Source organism: Rattus norvegicus, chromosome 14, assembly GCF_021556685.1.
Source record: "Rattus norvegicus strain SHRSP/BbbUtx chromosome 14, alternate assembly SHRSP_T2T, whole genome shotgun sequence".
Lineage (NCBI taxonomy): Eukaryota > Metazoa > Chordata > Mammalia > Rodentia > Muridae > Rattus > Rattus norvegicus.
The window spans coordinates 32,109,411-32,129,160 of record NC_141547.1 but is presented as its reverse complement, the minus strand read 5'-3'; the positions used below and the strand labels follow the sequence as shown (position 1 = coordinate 32,129,160).

The 19,750-nt window shown below is 41.9% G+C and overlaps 1 pseudogene; it reads right to left on the bottom strand.

The window, feature by feature from the left end:
* Positions 1-3,566: 3,566 nt before the first annotated feature.
* Positions 3,567-4,213, bottom strand: LOC148001303 (large ribosomal subunit protein eL8 pseudogene; annotated as a pseudogene).
* Between the last annotated feature and the right edge of the window lie 15,537 nt (positions 4,214-19,750).

Genomic DNA, 19,750 nt, shown 5'->3' with positions numbered 1-19,750 from the left:
TTAAAATCCCAATTCAATACAGTTGATGTTGGTATTCTGTCTAAGCTCCACCACCACCGCTCCGCCTCCCAGTGCCTCCCAGTCACCTAGCAACAGCCAGCTGTGCCTGACTATGTAAGGGGCTGCTTGCCCTTCCTCCTCCCTCTCTTCCCCCCTCTTGCTCTTTGTTCTTCGCTGCTCTTGCCCCCTTCCCCATTTCCCCCTCCACACACGTGACCATGGCCGGCCACCTTTCTGCTCTTCTACTCTTCTCTCATTAAACCTTTCCACATGGAACCATGGTGTCTGCATGTATTCTGTCCAGGCACAGGCCGAGATTTAAAACCTAACAATTGACACTGTGAAGCAAAGTTAGCAGCAGGCAAGCTCCACCAACATAACTACAGACGCCAAGAAGTAAGTCCACCCCTGCACCATGCAGGAAGGTAGGAAGCTCTGGGCCTCTAAAGGAGAAACAAAGGACTGTATCAGCCATGGGAGGAGGTGATATGTTAGCAGACCAAGCATAAGCATCGCATTGGTTCATATCCCATGAGGACAAGGGGAGGTAGAGCACATGCGGCAGGGTAGTCTCCCAAGCTCAGGAGTCTGTTGCTTTGACGGCAAGCAGTAAGCAATGGTGTTTACCGGAAGGAGTCCAGACAGTGAAAAAGATCACAGTGCACTGTCACCTCTGGATTATCTCATGCACGTGGCCCTGTGAAAGAATGGCCAATGCCCTGGGACTTTTGGCACATGTAGCAAAAAGTAAAGGTGCACAAGAGATCCATAGGAGACCTAAGAGAGTCCTTCAGCATGCATGACATAATAATGCAAAAGAATGGGATGAGTGAATAGGATAAAACTCCGTGGCTCGTTTCAAAGGAGAAGATGTAAGATCGGAGTGTTACAGTGTCATTTTCACTGACTTCGCCCAGAAAAATCCCAGGAGTAAAATATGAAGGCCTGACTTCTAAGTGTCAAATTTAAAAAATGTTAGTAAGCACACAGAGGGTTAGGTATCACTGTAGCATTTTTTTAGCCAAAGTTTATTTCAGTTGGTTCTCCTCCCACCTCACCCATCATCTCTCCACCTCCCCCGAGACCTCTCCACCAGTCTCCTTCCAGTATCATGTTAATGTGTCCCTTTGCCCCAACCCACCAACATCTCTACTTTAGTCTTTTACCATCCCTCTGTCTTATTTCTAATTTCTAAGCTTTACTCACATTTACACATATACACATATGTATCAAGCCAGCTTCCATACTGGAGAGAGAACACACCGCTTTTGTCTTTTAGGTTGAGTCACCCCACTTGATATATATTTCCCAGATTCATCCACTCTCCTACAGTTTTCATCAATCGTTTTTCTTCATAGCTGAGCAAAATTCCGTTTTGTGTATGCACTGCGTTTTTCTGATGCATTTGCCTGCGTGAGGATGGGCATCTACACTGAGTGCACTTCCTTGTTATGGGGAATATAGAAGTGACGAACAAGACTTTTTTGTGTAGGTATTTTGTGGTAAGATACAGAGCCCTTTGAGGACCTATAGGTATCAGATTGACAATCGTTAAACTCTATGGGATTAGACAAAAATATTTTTAAATTGCAGAAGTAGCTGCTGCCTTAGAGAATTATCCTGAAAATAATGGTTGGTTTAATGACCAAAAAAGAGTCTATGGACCCGCTGTGGAGTCAGGTGAACGTGGCCAAGAATGAGGGATGGTGAAAAAGAGAGAGTGCATGTGGCAAGCTGGACTAGAGAGGAAGGCCCGGTGGATGGCAGGACTCCATGGAAGAGTCTGGCTTTCTGGATTTGGTTGGCCTAAAAGCATCACACAGAACACAGGAGGATTGCTCTGCATCCTGCTGTCTCTCCTTCACATCGTGAAAGTGTGGAAGAGGGCCAGTCACTCGCAGCCAGGTTCTGAAGTGCACCATTTGGGAGCCAGATGCCCATTAACGCTAATTGGATCAGTGGCCTCCCCACCCTCTCGCCGACACAAGAATGGCAAGCCGCCCCTTCCTTCTGCAGCATTAAAATTTAAGATTCCATCATCTATACAATAAGCCATAAAATATTCACACGGACCACGCTCTACTCTACATTGTAAGTCCCGAATGGTCTTTAACAGCCTGCTTAGCACTGTGAAGAAACTCTAGAACCCAATGTATTGCTCGGATTTATACATTTACTATAGGCTTCTGGCACATTTGAACCACCCGTGAGCGGAATTTCCTCAGTTTTCTTTTCTTATCGAACCTCTAGACTCAGCTATTCCACTACCTTTCAGTTAGAAAGAAGTTAGAGTATTTTTCAGAGTATAAAATTTTAATACCTTCATTTCAGAAATTAAATACCTTCATAATTATACATATGTCTATACAGATAAGGTTGTGATGTACTCTAAGAGCCCACGGACAGCATTAATTATTTATGACCCCTATTGATTGATTTTTCAGTTTTTCATCTCAACCTAAAAGGATAAGTTTGACTGAACATGAATGTCAATCTTCATTGGGTGAAATGTTGTTTAAGGAAAACAATTCCCCACTGAAATTTATAAATATCCGTAATTTTTTTTAAGTGAGGCAACACTACTAAACTTTTTCTAAGAATGAATCACGTACGAAAGGAATCGGAGACAGTTCTGGCTTGTACAGGACAGGATCCACTCTGGCCAGTTTAAGAAAGGAAGGTCTTATTATAGGCAGTAGGTAGATTTCAGAACATTTGAAAAGGCTCCGGAACTTTTTCTACTTCAAACTTCCTGCAACAACTCGAGAAACACACGGTCCATCCAGGAAGCTGGACCACACAGCTGAGCAAAAGGTCAAATGGCCATTGCCCACGTCTACCAGGAACACTGATGCCTATGCCCCTCTTACAATCTGAAAGAAAGAACAGCCAGGAAACTTCACCCTTTGGTTCTAATCTACATTGGGGTGGTAGGCTTATACTGTGAAGAACAAAAATGTCAGCGGGTACTCAGGCCAGACTATAAATGACAGCCACTAAGCATAAAGTTTGAGGTACTTTGCCTAAGATATTTTGCATGTTTTCCTGGCCGTGTATGAATGTATAACTCATGCCAGCACTTACACAATCTTTTTTGTTCTTTTATTTTGTAATTATATTTATGTACAGAAAACTTAGTGCACATTTATCCCAGTTTAGTGGGGAGTTCTTTAGCTCTGCCTTTTCTAGCTTTGCAATGCGAGCCACAGATTTAGGACCCAGGTCGTTGCCTCCTGTGGTGGTGAGAATGTGCTTGGCCCATGGGACGTGGTATTATTTGGAGGTGTGGCCTTGTTGGAATAGGTGTGGCCTCGTTGGAAGAAGTGCGTTGCTGTGGGGTTGGGCTTTGAGAGCCTCTCTCCTGGCTGCCTTCAGATCAAGATGTAGAACTCTCTGCTCCTCCAGCACCATGTTTGTCTGTCTGCTGCCATGCTCCCTGCCATGATGATAACAGACTGAATCTCTGAAACTTTAAGTCAGCCTCAATTAAATGATTTCTTTTATAAGAGTTGCCTTGGTCATGGTGACTCTTCACAGCAGTGAAACCCTAGCTAACATACCTGGTGTTAGATCTCGTCATATCTGTCATTATAATTGGTCCTAATAGCTTCCACCAGCTTAGCCAGAGCACCCTTGTCTTCCGAGTTAACTTGTGTGAAGGCAGCAGTGGTGCCTGTCTTCCTGTGGACCAGGTGCCCCAGCCTGGCCTTTCTCTTGATGATGCAGTAGGGCACCCCCATCTTTTGACACAGGGCAGGCAGGAAAACCACCAGCTCAATGGGGTCTACATCATGGGCAATCACCACCAGCTGAGCCTTCTTGTTCTCCACCAAGGTGGTGACTCTATTGACCCCTGCTCGGAGGGCAGGTGGTGTCTCAGTTGGGACGTCCCCTTTGCCAGCAGCTTTCTTCTCAGCTCGGGCCAAAAGCCTTTGCTTCTTCTCCTGCTTTGTCTCTGGGCTGTACTTGTGGGCGAGCTTAAGCAGGGAATAGCTCTTTACGTGTCCAGGGCCTGGGTGAACTGGTTAATCGCAGCAGGTTCTTTGAGCCGCTTATAGAGGATGGCTCTTTGCCGCTGCAACCTGATGTAGTGGGGCCGTTTGACGAAGCATGTGAGATCTCCTTTGGGCCGGATGTCCTGCCCAGTGCCGAAGTCCTTGGGCCTTTTCTCAAACAAAGGATTGACCACCTTTTTGGCTTCCTGTTTCTTCATGGTGGCAGGGGCAGGGCCATCTTCTCCCCCTTGGCCATCTTTCCTTTGGGCGTCTTGCTTGGCTAGAGGAGAGAGGCACTTAGCCCGTTTAAAACCTGTTTTTCTACTTTACTTATATGATCTTCCTGTTATTTCAGTTCTACACGCCTTCAAGTAGGTCTGAAAAACTTGCCGTTTAATTACTGACTTTATAACACGAATTTTGTTTGGTCAATATTAAAGGTATAACGTGTCTTTTGTGTATTTCGTTCAGTGTTTGGTTGGTTGGCTTTGCTTTTTGTTGTTGTTTGCTTCTTTTTGAGATCGAATCTCATAGGGTAGCTAGCTCAGGCTGGCCTCTCTCATACTGTGTGATGCAGGCTGGCCTAGAAACTCACGGTGATCCTTCTGCCTCAGCCTCTTATGTGCTGGGGTCACATGCTTACACCACAACACCTAGTTCCTAACATGCTTTTTGTGTCTGAAGTTCCGTTTAACTCTATGCTCCATCTGTCACCTCTCTTCACAGGGAACTGCCAGGACCAGGGGAATATTTTTGTGTCATTTGCTCTAGGTACACCACAGTCTGGTAAAGTTGGAGCTGTGTTTCATCTGGCAAATTGTAAAGATGACCTGCCTCTCTTTTGGCATAGTTGGATTGAAGAAGGAAGGAGGAAGAGGAAAAGGAAGAAGAAGAGGAGGAAGGGAGGGGAGGAAGAAGAGGAGGGAGGGAGGAGGAAGGAAACAAACACATAAAAGCTTAGAAATTGGCAGAGAAATATTATGGAACTCATTCTGATAAACAAAATAAGAATGTTTTTATGTGTTCCCCAAATGCTAGCTTTCTTAACATGATGGATACTGGGAAGTATGATCTTCTGTATGCAGAATCTTCAGAGTTTGGCGTGACCTTAATAAAGCAAAAATCCCCCCTGTGGAAAGGAGATATCACATACAGCAAGAACATGGTCATCCCAGCATCCATGAGCTTCCGCGATGCCAGGTGGCTAATGTCGGTGAAGAAGCTGGTAAACCATCGTTCCTAACTGATGTGTTCCTAACTGTGCTTGCCTGATGTGTATTTATTTACACATTGATGGGACAAAATACCCGGGGGGAAAAAACGCAATTTAAGGGAGGAAGGCTTTCTTAGCTTGTCCAGTGAGGAGACAGTCTATCGTGGTAGGAAAGTAAAGATGGCCGCTGGTCACGTGGCGTTATAGTCAGGAAGCAGAGAGATGATCGCCAATGCCTTGCTTCCTCTTCCCTTCTTCTTTAGCCCAGAGCTCCAATCCACAGGCTCTATGCATCGTTCATGGATGGTCTCTCGTTTCAACGGACCTCACCTGGATAATCCCTCACATGTGTGTGCCCAGAGGTTTGCCTTCAAGGTGGTTCTAGATCCGGTCAAGTTGACAATCAGTATTAACTACCATGCCCAGCAAACGGGATAAACCAAATGCCGGGAAAATGAAATCTTCTGGGGTCCAGGGGTCATTTCATGGAAGACTAGGAGTGAGAAGTTCGAATACGTCTTTTCTTTTCTTTAAAGCACTATGTTCTGCTAGGCATTAATATTGCATCCGACTGCTATTTTTGAGAATGAACTGCGATGGGGCTACTAAATCTTTAAAATGTTTGCATTTTTAAAAGTCTAAAAGGACAGCTCAGAACCTCTAACTTTAACCATGCACAAAGATTAACTCCACCTTCAGGCATCAGCAAGTCGGTCAGTTAGAAACTCCTAGCACTCCCATCCCATCTCAGCAAAATAGAGAATACTCAAAAATGACACCGAAATCCCAGTGAACATCGAAGCCCACGGTGGATACACATGGAACAGAGGGAAAAGCCTTGCTCTGCCACCATGTCCTTCAGGTGGGAGGAGCTCCGGACCAGGAAGGGAAAATGGTAAGCAAGAGGACTCTGGAAGACTCCATCACCACTAGATTCTGTAGCCTTAGATATGGAAGGTTCTAGAAGACGTCACAGGCTCTGAGCCCTCCTGATGGGGCTTCCTGTCTACATGTTGACCTCAACCCAGAAAAGGAGAGCATGCTGATCCCTGCCTATATTGTTGTTGCTCTAAGCCATGGGGACCACAACCATGGCTAGACTGAAGATTGCTCCAAGGGCAAGTCCCCATGTCTTGACCCCACCTGTGATGGTTTGCATGTGATTGGCCCAGGGAGTGGCACTATTAGAAGGTGTGGCCTTGTTGGAAGAAGTGTGTCACTGTAGGGGTGGGCTTAGAGACCCTCCTTCTAGCTGACTGATGATGCAGTCTGTTCCTGGCTTCCTTTGGGTGAAGATGTAGAACTCAGCTCCTCCTGCACCATGCCTGTCTGGATGCTGCCATGCTCCCGCCTTGATGATAATGGACTGAACCTCTGAACCTGTAAGCCAGCCCCAGTTAAATGCTGTCCTTTATAAAACTTGTATTGATCATGGTGTCTGTTCACAGCAATAAAACCCTAACTAAGGCACCATCTCTAAGTTTCAGTCACAGCCTCACTATGTCTACCTAGTACCACATCATCCCTAAGAACAGCTGTTTCTGTCACCCGTGCTTTAGGCCCAAGTTGATGCAAAGCCACTTCACCTCTGACTCATTCCAACCTCTAGAGTAGTCTTCTGTTAGGGGGCAGCCTGATGTGGTATCCTGTTCCAGGAATCCAGAGTTTTAATTAACTACTGGAGCAGCCATACCCTGAAACCGTAGTTAAGACAGCACTTCATGTGTTGGGGACCTGAGACCTTGTGTGTTGATCATCTCTCACCCTCTTACCCCTCAGACACTGGTGAATGAACACCTCCTTCTGAAAATGCCAACCCTCCAGTACATTAGAGCAATGCCACTTCCCAGCACCGCCGTTGCCCTGGTACTGCCTTGTCCTAAGAATCCCAAGATTTTACTGAGTCAAACAGATGCTCTTTCTGGGCCTAAACAGACAAGGTACCTTCAATCCAGGGACTCCGAAACTTGGCTGGGCCTGACCACCTCCTCCTCCATGGTAGCCACAGTGCCTTGTCTGCCTGGAAACAGGCTACAGTCCAAACTAGAAGTTCCCATCCTCCCCAGATGTTGCTGAGCAGCTCCTGGGCTCCTGAAGGCTGAGCTACATTGTTCCCAAGGCGGCTTGAGTATCCTGCTGTTGTAGTTGGCCCTGCAGAATGTGGGCTTCCACATGGCAAGGTCCAGAGTCTCAACTCTGTGGTACCTTGTTCCCTGGAGCCCAAAGTGTCATTGTGTCCCCTTGTTTCTGGGTTCTGCAGCTGCCTTCTGTCCCTTGGAGCCTAAGCATTCTGTTTCCCAAAGTCATGCCAATAGTTTGCCTCTTTTGCAAGGGTCAGAGCCACAGCTCTATGCCAGTCTCCTGGGCTTGGTTTTGCTGGGTAGTGCCTCAAAGCAGAGTTCTACACAAACTTGTTGACCTGAGTTTGATCTCTAAAAGTCACAGAAAAAAAAATGTTTTCTCGAACACACACACACACACACACACACACACACACACACACACACACACAGAAGGGGGGAAGAGGTCAGGAGAGAGAAAATAAATTTAAAAATTAAATCATTACAAATTTGAAAAACCATAAGCCACCTTGAAAAACTTGGAAGAGGTGCCAACAACACCAGGTTTGGGGAGTCAGCCTAGGGACACATGGGAAATATACCCAGAAAGGAAGGAAACATCAAAGGAACACAGACATTCTCCAGTGTCTAACCCCAAAACCAAACTATACAAATTTCCTGAAAATAAATCCAAACCAACAATTTTAAAGAAACTCCATGAGAAGCGGGAGAATATAAACATGTAATTTGATAAAATTAAGAAGGAAATTCATAGCGGGAACGAGAACTCAGAGAAGCTAGGTAATGTGGTACATGCCTGTTAATCCCAGCAGTTGGGAAGCTGGGGAGAAGGTTGCCATGAGTTCAAGGCCAGCTTCAGCCTCACAGTGAGTACCAAGCCATCCAGGAAGGGGGAAGAGTGTTTACTGTGCGCAAGGACCGGGGTTTGGAGTCCCAAGACCCACATGAAAAGCCAGGCAGGCTGTGTGCATGCGTGTAACTCCAGTGCTGGAGTGGTGTGGAGGTGGGGGTGATTCAGATGAGGATCTGATGACAGCCTAGCTCCAGTGTCAGTGAGGGATACCTCAAAGGAATAAAACAGAGAGAAACAGAGTAAGTGTCCTCTTCTGATCTATGCACACATGCATAGATCTACACACACACACACACACACACACACACACACGTGTGTGTGTCCAGTATGCACATGCAAGCATATATACATGTGCATGAATACACACACACACTTACAAAAAAGGAAAGAAAAAATGTTTTTAAAAGATAAAGTAGCATAACAAATACCCAGAGAGAAACCTTAGATGTGGAGAATTCAGTCCATTAAAAGGTATAGTTCAGAGCCTCAGTAGCTAGCTAGATCAAGTATAAATTTAAAAGTCTGTGAATTTCAGACCATATGAAGCTCAAGGAAAAGGAAGACTAAACTGTGGATGCTTCAGTCCTTCTTAGAAGAGAGAACAAAATACTCATGGGAGGAAATACAGGGACAAAGAGTGGAGCAGGGACTGGAGGAAAGGTCATCTAGAGACTTCCCCATCTGGGGATCCATCCCATGTGCAGCCACCAAACCCAGTCACTATTGTTGATGCCAAGAAGTGCTTGCTGAAAGGAGCCTGATGTGGATGTCTCCTGAGAGACTCTGCCAGAGCCCTGCTCATACAGATAAAGATGGTTGCAGCTAACCATTGGACTTAACAAGGGAACACCAATGGAGGAATTAGAGAAAAGACTGAAGGAGCTGAAAGGGTTTGTAACCCCATAGGAAGAACAACAATATCAACCAACCAGACCCCTTCCCCCAACCCCTGCAGAACTCCCAGGGACTAAACCACCAACCAAAGAGTACACATGGGGGAACCCATGGCTCCACTGCATATGTAGCAGAGGATGCCATTGTCCAGCATCAATAGAAGGAAAAGGCCTTGGTCCTGTGAAGGCTCGTTTCTCTGGTGTAGGGTAATGTCAGGGCGTTGAGGTGGAAGTGGAGTAGAGAGCATCCTCATAGAAACAGGGGGAGAGGGAGGGGGTATGGGAGAGGGGGCAAAGGGGATAACATTTGAAGTGTAAATACATAAACTATCCAAGGAAAACAAAATTTGGGGGAAAGGGGGGGGGGAAAGGAAAAAGAATCTATGAATTTAAAGATAGAACTTTCAAGCTAACTCAAAGGGGGAGTCAGTGGAAAAGAGTCCAAACAACCTATAGAGCTTGTAGGACACGATCAGACAAATAAATATCTATCCTGTGAGAGCATAGGAAAAGGGATTTGAGGAAGAAAAGTGACAAACAAGCATTCACAAGGTAATTTCTGAGAACACGGAAGTCTTAAGAGAGACACATGAAGTTCAAAGGTGTACTGTGGATTTCACAAAGAGGGTTACCTTAAGCCACATTATACTTAAGCTGCTGAAAGTCAAAAACAAAAGGAGAATTTAAAGCAGTAAAGGGGTCAGTTCACATAAAAGAAAATACTCAAAGGACCCATGGATTTCTTAGCAGAAATTTCACAGATGAAGAAAGAATGGGATGGTGTATTTAAAATGGAGAAAGGAAGGAGGGAGGGAGGGAAAAGGAAGAGGAGAAGGAAGAGGGGGAAGAGGGGACACACACACACACACAAACACACACACACAGAGAGAGAGAGAGAGAGAGAGAGAGAGAGATTGCCAGCCAAGACCATGCCTAGCCAAGCTGTCCCCAGAAACAGTCTTCTCAGTCAAGCAGAAGCTGACAGCACACACCACCATTGGATCCAGCAAGAAGAGCAGCTACAGAGACTTCCTTAGGCCAAAATAAAAGCAATTACTATCACGAAGACATAGGAAAGTACAAAACTCACCAGCAGAAGAAAATGCAGTCTAATCGTCAATGACCCAGAATTGTAAATTACACATACCCCTAGTATGAAAATTACAAGCCAGAAGAGCCAGAGGCAATTAAGTTATAACAAGCTCTTGAAATAAAGATATGTAAGTTTTGATGACACAAACATAAATTGTTGAGTTCAGGGCAAAAGTGGGGGTTTTGTGTATGACAGAAGTTATAAGCTAAAGACAGTAGATTAGAGGTTTATGTTAGTGCCATGACAGTAGATAGACCAACCACAAAGGGAAGAAATGAAACATGGCACTATAGATAAGGAAGAAATGAAAGAGACAATAAAACACCCAGAAAGCAAGCACCAGGGTGCTGGTGTTAGTCCCTGCCTACCTGTGGTGACTCTAGAGTGAAATGGGTTAAATTCATCAGTCAAGAAAACAGAGCAGCAAAAGAAATTGGAAGGAACAAAGAACCAATTTCATGCTGGCCATAAATGTCCCAGCCAAGCTGGAGGATGTGTGCAGGCTGACAGCGATATGTATGGCAACCAAGGGGTAGAAAGCAGGGTGGCTCTATGGTCTATGACACAATGGACATCAAGTAACAAAACAAAACTGCTACGAGAAATGAAGATCATTACACAACATTAAATGGGTCAACTCAAGAGAACACAGAAATAACAAGCAAACACTCCCCCTACCAATAAAAGCCCAAGACAAATCCATCCCAGTCACACTGTACCAAATATACACGGGAGTGTTAATACCAAGACTTCTTAAACCCTAGAGAGAGTACCTCCAAGTATATCTTATTAAGCCAGCAGCACTTTGATACCCAAGCCAGGTAAAAGCACCAAATAAAGAAGAAAGGTGAGCAGATACACTTCAATCTTGATAAAATATTAGAAAACTGGATTCAATGCAACATCAAGACAGACACTCATCATGACACAGGTCTATCATTGGCATACAAACATTTTTTGAGCTCTTCAAAGTAAGGGCCTCTAAAGTCAAATGCTTCCTATTTACAACAGATACGGATGGAGGCCAAATTTGGGGTTCTGAATACCATTTTCTAATGACGAATATGTATTGATTACAAGATTGGTGGACTCTAGAACTCTAGAACTCTGAGCATGGAAAACATATGGTAAGACTAGTTTATGAATGAAAGTTAATGTTAGGGAGAACTTTTTAAACCAGAGAGATGAGAGCATTTCAATGGCCAGGGCTGAAATAATTTGAACTACACAGCAAACGATAAGGAAGTGTATTAAACTCAAACCATAACGTATCTATCCTGAGCAAATGCTCATGGGTGTGGTCATGAAGTTGAACTGTATGAACAATGGAAGGAACGCAAGATACAATAGAGGGGCAGAGAGAGGAAGGGAGGGAGGGAGAACAGACAAGGGAGACAGGGGGATGATTCTTCCTAACCAAAATCTTAAATACTACATGGAGAAAGAATGCAGAAAGTAGATTGCTACAGTAGTCAAGAGTTACTGAGAAGCACTAAAATCATCTAGTAAGACTTTCACTTGGCCTTGGAGAATCACTCACTCATATTGACCAATACCTGTGGTGGTTCTCACAAGTGTCGATGAATTCTTAAACATACTTCCTCCAGAGGGGGAGTTGCTAGCCCTCAATGGGATCTAACTGCTCCAGTCACTGGGACTTAATAAACTTAAAGATACACACACAGGTCTATGTGATATGAGGGTTCTACACAAACTTAACTGAAGTCACGATTAATCCCATCTCTTTGTTCAAATTGTAAGATCATCGGTTAGCTCAGGACTGCTCATACTCGGGCAAGCATTTCAGCCCATAGCAACACAAAATCAACTGTCATAAGTATGAGCCATGGCTATCGCCACCACCCAGGCAAAAATAACGTTGGTAGAGTCAACAATTTTATGAGCAGAGAACAAAACTACCTTTGAGTTATGCCTGATGCCAAAAGGATGATGGATACTTGTAACATAATGCTTTATTTCTCAGAATACTCCAAAATGTTTTTTATCCTAAAATGTTCAAAAATCAATACTGCCTCTTACCATATTGCCAGCTAATGAAACATATAACCTCTTTTAAAGGCTAAAAACAACAAATATAAATTCAGTCTGCCTAAGCATATTAAATTTTTAACAGAAACACAAAAGGTCTAATTGACCTCTTAGGAACAGAAATCCATGTCTACAGAATGGCTCATTGGGGTTCATGCAAAGATTATAAACATTACAAAATTCTTAACAGGCCAAACACAGTCACGTAGCTCCATAAACAAACTCTTCTCTCAAACACATACCTCAAATGACTCAAAAACTGGGAAGAATTAATGGTCCATGTTTTCTTTCTCTTCAATTTTTTAAAAAAAATTTTAGGTGTCATTATTATTAAAAATTACTTCTTTATAAAAAGTCAAAGAGGGGTGAGTATGAGGCAATTGTAAAAAGTCTGAGAGGAGGAGAGAGAGGTGGACAAGAGAAGTACTACAGAGATAAGGACAAAAGATCATACATTTCATTCATCTATATATCTAGGTGTAAATATACATATTATTCTTTATATACATATGTACATAGTTAAACATATGCATAACATGAAGTCAGAAGGGAAAGTCTTTGTATGCTATGAAGTTGGTTAAACACTCACTTGCTTTACTTACTATAGCATAAGCACACTTCTCCATTATTGAAATTGTTTGCATAACTTTGATATGTCAACTAAGTTGACTGGCCCCCCCCACTCATAGATCTGCCTGCCTCTGTATCCTGAGTGCTGGGATTAAAAGTGTGCACCACCATGCCTGGCAAGGGTCAATATTTCTTTAATCAATGTTTAGAATTAATGAAAGAAAATAATTGCTTGACTAGACCAAAAGAAAAATATGGTTACCTCGTTTTGCTTATAAATCTTAAAAGTCACAGAGGATCAAATAGAATCCATAGAGATGTGAGGAAACATTGTAACATGATGTTGTATTTTGTGTTAAGTTGTTCTTGCTGACATGGTCAGAGAAGCAAAATGGTGGAGCACCGTGCTTTCTGTATCACAGAGAAACAAACATTTTCTTTCTTTACTTCTCAGATTTCCTTGGCTCCACTGCTTGGGTTGAATGTGCAGGAAATCTTCAGCATTTCAGAATCTTTGTTCTGGAATACAAAAAATGTTCACACTGACTGCATCCTCATTATCCCCACGGCCATGGCTTCTCTAACGATCTGGGAAGAAGTTCTAGCCTGGGAAAGATGAAGTGTTGTATGGTCGTAATACTGACCTTTAACTCTCTGTACAAACTTTGTTGAAATAACTTGAGGAAGTAGGCTTGCTTAAAACAACTGAAGCACCCAGTGTAGGACTCATTAGTTACGTGCAGGTGGGTGAGTTTGGCTGAGTTTGGTTATCACCAGAACTACTAAACTGTTGCAGTATGTCATATGTCGAGAACAGTGTGACTGGAGCTAACCACTGTGAGTCACCTGGATCCAGGATCACCTCAGCTCACCAGACACTCACATTTTAGGAACCTACAAAAGGAAGTTGGCATGTTCGAAGACCCTGGTGTTTATCTGCAACTGCAGATAATACAACACCCTAAACATACTGTCCTCTTTCTCAACAGCCATACATACTGATGATAACATTTAATGTATAAAGGAGCACCACAATACATTGAAAATGGTAAACCAGAACAATTGTTGCTCTCTGCAACATGAAAGGTATGTGAATATAGGCTCTTCTGTTGAGAGAGTCAAGGCAAATATTGATATTTGGAGACTAAGTTGGAAGTGGAAGAAAATAGCGCTATGGATAAAGGCACAGTGGCTGTTGATGGTGTAGAGGTTGGGAGCACTTGCTGTTTTTACAGAGGATCTAAGTGGGGTTCCAAGAACCCATATAGCAGCTCATAAGCATCTGTAACTCCAGCTCTATGGGATCCAATGCTCTCTTCTGGCCTACATGCAAATGGGAAAGCATTCATACCATAAATAAACAAACAAACAAACAAACCAATCTCCATCTGTGCCCCAGAGCTAAGGTTGAGCCACAGCTCTCCATATACAAATCCCAGCAAAAGAGAGATGATCTCCAAGGAACGCTGTCACTCCTAAGTTTACAGGTGAGAACATCATAACTGTCCAAAGAGAGATCCACCAGGAGACCACAGGGTACAGGAGCAGCTGGGGACAGGATCCTTCCAGTCTCCATCTACTCCCTGGAGTTAACCCCATGTGTGGCACAGCTCTTATGCCCAAATCTTGCCAGGAGAGAATTGGTCTCCCATGAGTGCTGACAAACTAAGATTACAGGCTCACAGGTTCACAGGCCCACAGGAGGGATAAGCTCCAGGCAGAGACAGCAAGATCAACTAACACCAGAGATAAGCAGATGGTAAGAGATAAGCACAAGAACCTAAGCAACAGAAACCAAGGCTAGTTGTCATCACCAGAACCCAGTTCTCCTACCAGAGCAAGTCCTGGATTCCCCCAACACACTGAAAAAGCAAGATTCAGATTTAAAATCACATCTCATGATGATGATAGAGGATTTTAAGAAGGACATAAGTAACTCCCTTAAAGAAATACAAAAGAACACAGGTAAACAGATAAAAGCCCTTTAAGAAGAAACACAAAAATCCCTTAAAGAAATACAGGAAAATACAAACAAACAAACAAACAGGTGAAAGAACAAAACCATCCAGGATCTAAAAATGGAAAACAGAAACAATAAAGAAATCACAAGGGGAGACAACCCTGGAGATAGAAAACCTAGGAAGAGATTAGGAGTCATAGACGCAAGCATCACCAACAGAATACAAGAGATTGAAGAGAGAATTTAAGGGGCAGAAGATACCATAGAAAACATGGACATAACAGTCAAAGAAAATGCAAAATGCTCCTAACCCAGAACATTCAGGAAATCCAGAACACAATGAGAAGAGCAAACCGAAGGATAATAGGTATGGAAGACAGTGAAGATTCCCAACTTAAAGGGCCAGTAAATAACTTCAACAAAATTATAGAAGAAAACTTCCCTAACCCAATGAAAGAGTTGTACATGAACATACAAGAAACCTACAGAACTCCAAACAGAATGGACAAGAAAAAAATTTTCTCCCATCATAAAATAATCAAAACATGAAATGCACAAAACAAAGAAAGAATATTAAAAGCAGTAAAGGAAAAATGTCAGGCAATATATAAAGGCAGACCTATCGGAATTATACTAGAGACTCTAAAAGGCAGAAAATCCTGGACAGATGTCATACAGACCCTAAGAGAACACAAATACCAACCCAGGCTACTATATCCAGCAAAACTCTCAATTAACATAGATGGAGAAACCAAAATATTTCATGACAAAACCAAATTTACATAATATCTTTCCACAAATCCAGCCCTACAAAGGATAATAGATGGAATACTCCAACACAAGGAGGGAAACTACACCCTAGGGAAAAAAAGAAAGTAATCTTCTTTCAACGTAAGTCCACATCTGACAACAAAAGTAACAGGAAACAACATTTACTTTTCCTTAATATCTCTTAACATCAATGGACTCAATTCCCCAATAAAAGGATATAGACTAACAGATTGGATATGTAAACAGAAACCAGAATTTTGCCGCATATAGGAAACATACCTCAGAGACAAGACAGACACTACCTCAGAGTAAAAGTCTGGAAAACGACTTTCCAAGCAAATGGTCCGAAGAAACACGTTGGAGTAGCCATTCTAATATTGAATAAAATCGACTTTCAACCAAAAATCATCCAGAAAGATAAGGAAGGACACTTCATACTGGTCAAAGGAAAAAATCTACCAAGATGAACTCTCAATCCTGAATATCTATGCTCCAAATGCAAGGGCACCCACATTCTTAAAAGAAACCTTACTGAAGCTCAAAGCACATACTGCACCTCACATGATAATAGTAGGAGACTTCACCAACACACTCTCATCAATGGACAGATCATGGAAACAGAAATTAAACAGAGACATAGAGAAAGTAACAGAAGTTATGAATCAAATGGAGTTAACAGATATTTATAGAACATTTCATCCTAAAACAAAAGGGTATACCTTCTTCTCAGCACCTCATGGTACCTTCTCCAAAACTGATCATATAATCAGTCACAAACAGGCCTCAACAGATACAGGAAGATAGAAATAATCCCATGCATCCTATCATATCCTCATGGTCTTCATAAGGCTGGTCTTCAATAACAACAAGATCTACAGAAAGCCCACATATACATGGAAGTTGAACAATGTTCTACTCAGTGATAACTTTGTCAAGAAAGAAATAAAGAAATTAAAGACTTTTTTAGAATTTAATGAAAATGAAGGCACAACATACCTAATCTTATGGGACACAATGAAAGCAGTGCTTAGAGGAAAACTTATATCTCTGAGTGTCTCCAAAAAGAAACAAGAGAGAGCATACACTAGAAGCTTGACAGTACACCTAAATGTTTGCTCTAGAACAAAAAGAAACAAATACACTCAAGAGGAGTAGATGTTAGGAAATAATAAAACTCGGTTGAAACCAACCAAGTAGAAACAAAAAGAACTATAGAAAGAATCAACAAAACCAGAAGCTGATTCTTTGAGAAAATCAACAAGATAGGTAAACCTTTAGCCGGACTAAACAGAAGGCACAGAGACAGTAATCAAATTAACAAAACCAGAAAGAAAAGGGAGACATAACAACAGAAACCAAGGAAATTAAAAAAAAAATCAGATCCTACTACAAAAGCCTATATTCAACAAAACTGGAAAATATGGAGGAAATGAACAATTTTCTAGACAGATACCAGGTACCAAAGTTAAATCAGGATTACATAAACCATATAAACAGGTGATCTAAAGGAATAGAATCAGTCATTAAATGTCTCCAAACCAAAAAAAAAAGCCCAGGTCCAGACAGGTTTAGTTCAGAATTCTATCAGAATTTCAAAGACCTACTACCAATACTCTTCAAACTATTCCACAAAATAGAAGCAGAAGGAACACTACCCAATTCATTCTATGAAGTCACAATTATGCTTATATCTAAACCACACAAAGACCCAACAAAGAAAGAGAACTTCAGACCAATTTCACATATGAATATCGATGCAAAAATACTCAATAAGATTCTTCAAAAACAAATCCAAGAGTACATCAAAACAATCATCCACCATGATCAAATAGGCTTCATCCCAGCGATATCAGGGATGGTTTAATATATGGAAATCCATCAACATAATCCACTAGATAACCAAACTCAAAGAAAAAAACCACATGATCATCTCAGTATCTCAGTAGATGTTAAGAAAGCATTTGACAAAATTCAGCACCCCTTCATGGTAAAACTCTTGGAAAGATCAGGAATTCAAGGCCCATACCTAAACATAGTGAAAGCAATATACAGCAAACCAGTAGCCAACATCAAACTAAATGGAAAGAAACTTGAAGCAATCCCACTAAAATCAGGGACTAGACAAGGCTGCCCACTCTCTCCCTACCTATTCAATATAGTACTTGAAGTTCTAACCAGAGCAATTAGACAACAAAAGGAGGTCAGGGGTATACAAATTTGAAAGGAAGAAGTAAAAATATCACTATTTGCAGATGATATGATACTATACTTAAGTGACACCAAAAGTTCCACCAGAGAACTCCTAAACTTGATAAATAACTTCAGCAAAGTGGCTGGATATAAAATTAACTCAAACAAATCAGTAGTAGCCTTCCTGTACTCAAAGGATAAACAGGCTGAGAAAGAAATTAGAGAAATGATATCCTTCACAATAGGCACAAATAATATTAAATACCTCAGTGTGACTCTAACCAAGCAAGTGAAAGATCTGTATGACAAGAACTTCAAGTCTCTGAAGAAAGAAATTGAAGATCTCAGAAGATGGAAAGATCCATGCTCATGGATTGGCAAGATTAATATAGTAAAAATGGCCATCTTGCCAAAAGCAATCTACAATTCAATGCAATCCCCATCAAAATTTTAACTCAATTCTTAATAGAGTCAGAAAGAGAAATTTGAAAATTCATTTGGAATAACAAAAAGCCCAGGATATAAAAAAACTACTCTCAACAATAAAAAAACTTCTGGGGGAAATCACCATCCCTAATCTCAAGCTGTATTCAGAGCAATAGTGATAAAAACTGTATGGTATTGGTACAGAGACAGGCAGGTAGATCAATGGAATAGAAGTGAAGACCCAGAAATGAAGCCACACACCTAAGGTCACTTGATCTTTGACAAAGGAGCAAAAACCATTCAGTGGAAAAAGGACAGCATTTTCAACAAATGGTGCTGGTTAAACTAGCTGTCAACATGTTGAAGAAGGCAAATCAAACCATTCTTATCTCCTTGTACAAAGCTCAAATTCAACTGGATCAAGGACTTTCACATAAAACCAGATACACCGAAATAGAAAAGATAGTGGAGAAGAACCTCGAACACATGGGCACAGGGGAAATGTTCCTGTACCAATGGCTTATGCTCTAAGATCAACCAATCAACAAATGGAACCTCGTAAAATTGCAAAGCTTCTGTAAGGCAATGTCAATAGGACACTGTCAATAGGACAAAAATGACAACCAACAAATTGGGAAAAGATGTTTACCAATCCTACATCTGATAGAGGGCTAATATCCAATGTATACAAAGAACTCAAGAAGGTATGCTCCAGAGAACCAAATAACCCTATTAAAAATGGGGTACAGAGCTAAACAAAGAATTCTCAACTGCAGGATATTGAATGGCTGAGAAGCACCTAAAGAAATGTTCAGCATCCTTAGTTATCAGGGAAATGTGAATCAAAACAACCCTGAGATTCTACTTCACACCAGTCAGAATGGCTAAGATCAATAATTCAGATGACAGCAGATGCTGGTGAGAATGTGGAGAAAGAGGAACACTGCTCCATTGTTGGTGGGATTGCAAGCTAGTATAAACACTGTGGAAATCAGTCTGGAGGTTCCTCAGAAAATTGGCCATAGTACTACCTGTGGATCCAACTATACCACTCCTGGGCATATACCCAAAAAATGCTCCAACATATAACAATCACACAAGCTCCACTATGTTCATAGAAGCCTTATTTATAATAGCCAGAAGCTGGAAAGAACCCAGATGCCCTTCAACAGAGGAATGGATACAGAAAACATGGTACATCTACACAATGGAATACTACTCAGCTATCAAAAACAATGACTTCATGAAATTCATAGGCAAATGGATGGAACTAGAAAATGTCATCCTCAGTGAGGTAACCCAATCACAAAAGAACACACATGATAAATGAATATTAGCCCAAATCTCAGAATACCCAAGATACAATTCACAGACCATATGACGCTCAAGAAGAATGAAGACCAAAGTGTAGATGTTTCAGTTCTCCATAGAAGGGGGAACAAAATACTCACAGGACATAGAGAGTGGGAGGGCTTGGAAGGAAGACAGAAGGAGAGAGGAAAATGGGTCAGGATAAGGTATGGAGGGAGACAAGATGGAGATAATATACAGAGGGGGTTTGCAACACTATAAGAAGAACAACAATATCAACCAACCAGAACCACCCACTCCCAGATCTCCCAAGGACTACACCATCAACCAAAGAGTATACACATG